Raw genomic sequence first — 1,541 nt, forward strand, 5'->3', positions numbered from 1 at the left:
GTGTTTTGGAAGTCCAGGTGTTACTCTTTATGGTCTTACATTTCCCTAAGTCCATTTTAGCTGAGTTGTCATTTTCGTATCAACAGTTTTTGTGCCTCTTAAGATAGTCGTGTAAAAAATTAAGAATTAACTGCTTTTATGTCATTCTCGAATTGCAGTCAACAGCACATCTTTTTATTTCCCCCTACTGAAGTCGACACTGGACCCCAAATATTATGGTCCTGCTCAGTAAGCATTGCACTGATGGTGTCAGGAGACGTCCGTCAGCGTTAATCGTGCTCAAAACACTAAAAAAGGATCCTTACTCTCAAGTTCTCTCAAGAAAGGGAGCGGTTCCTTCTTAATTTTTAAGTCGTATTCCTTAGATCCAAAATATACACTGCTAAGAAAAATGACCAGTTTTAACCTTTGGCTAAAGCTTTCCTAACCCTGAACTGTTAATTCTCTGGCAGTGAAATTCGTAATACTAAGTCGAAGGTTATTAGATGCCGTAAGCCTCCTGCTGTTTAGAAATGGCCAGGGCCGTCCCTCTGCGCACCTCGGCCAGAGCACCGCCCCACAGTCCTGGTGACCGTCCTCTCTCTCTCACAGGTTCGTATTAAGAGTAAATAAGCAGCGTGATTTTCTGCCAAGAGGATTTTCATTTTCTGGCAGCTCCTCGGGTTGGCTTTCATGGAAAGCTGTATCTCGTGTCCGGCAGAGCCAGGCTGCTTCAGTGACACTTTGCAGAGCGACACTTCTGGAACTCTTCCCTCTAGTTGGACCAGTGTTTCAGATAGGAGGTAGAAGCAGTTTTCCGCTTTTGGAATGGAGTTGGTTTCAGAGAACACAGCCGCACTCAGGCTCCCTCTGGTGTCCCCCGTGGTTGTAGGGTGTCAGTGAGGGGGCGGATCCCAAGCTGGGCCACCTGGAGCTGGAGGGTAGCAGTGCACCCCGGCGGGTCTGACCAAGCCACTCTCCCTTTGCCCGCTGCGGCCAGTTTTCTGCCTCCCCTTGGCTGTGGCCGCGGCCTGACTCCCTCAGGGCCCCCTGCTGCCTTCAGCTGTGCTGCTAGCGGGCAGCATGGTCTCTTGTTCCTTCCGAGTCCTGGTTGGCTCTTCATCCAGGTCTCGGGTCCTAGTGATGGCACCTGACCCATCAGCCACGCGGGAGAAGAGGGGAGCAAGATCCAGGCACTAGCCATGCCCCCTGACTCAGTGGGGTGGGGCGTTGCCATAGGCGGCGGGCACCCCGCTCTGTACGGTGGGATTAACAGCTGCCCCCCCACCCCACCGCCGCCCTCGGTCCTGCGTGAACACTCGCTTTATTTGTAGTCCCGGGGGAATGTTACATGTAGTTGAAACACTTGGCGTGTATGTTTGATACTGTTTTTGTTTTTTCCTTTTCTAGCTTAAGAAAGATACATTGCTAGGTAGGTAGGGACTCAGTGGATTTGTTGCAAAGCCGACTTCTAATCCTCAGAATTGGTCTTGGATTTTGAAAACCTTCATTTTTACCTGGCGTTGGCCACCGTACGTGGCATGCGGGTCTGCGGGCGCTTG

General features: G+C 50.9%; 1 protein-coding gene across 1 annotated transcript in view; it reads left to right on the forward strand.

The window, feature by feature from the left end:
• Positions 1-82: 82 nt before the first annotated feature.
• The window catches only part of SCYL3 (SCY1 like pseudokinase 3), a 31,892-nt gene continuing 30,433 nt past the window's right edge, over positions 83-1,541 (forward strand). The window contains exon 1 of the mRNA XM_023537583.1: positions 83-782. The gene's annotated coding sequence lies outside the window, so the exon portion shown is untranslated. The remainder of the gene's footprint in view (positions 783-1,541) is intronic.

Source organism: Pteropus vampyrus, unplaced genomic scaffold (genome assembly GCF_000151845.1).
Source record: "Pteropus vampyrus isolate Shadow unplaced genomic scaffold, Pvam_2.0 Scaffold194, whole genome shotgun sequence".
Taxonomy (NCBI): Eukaryota; Metazoa; Chordata; class Mammalia; order Chiroptera; family Pteropodidae; genus Pteropus; species Pteropus vampyrus.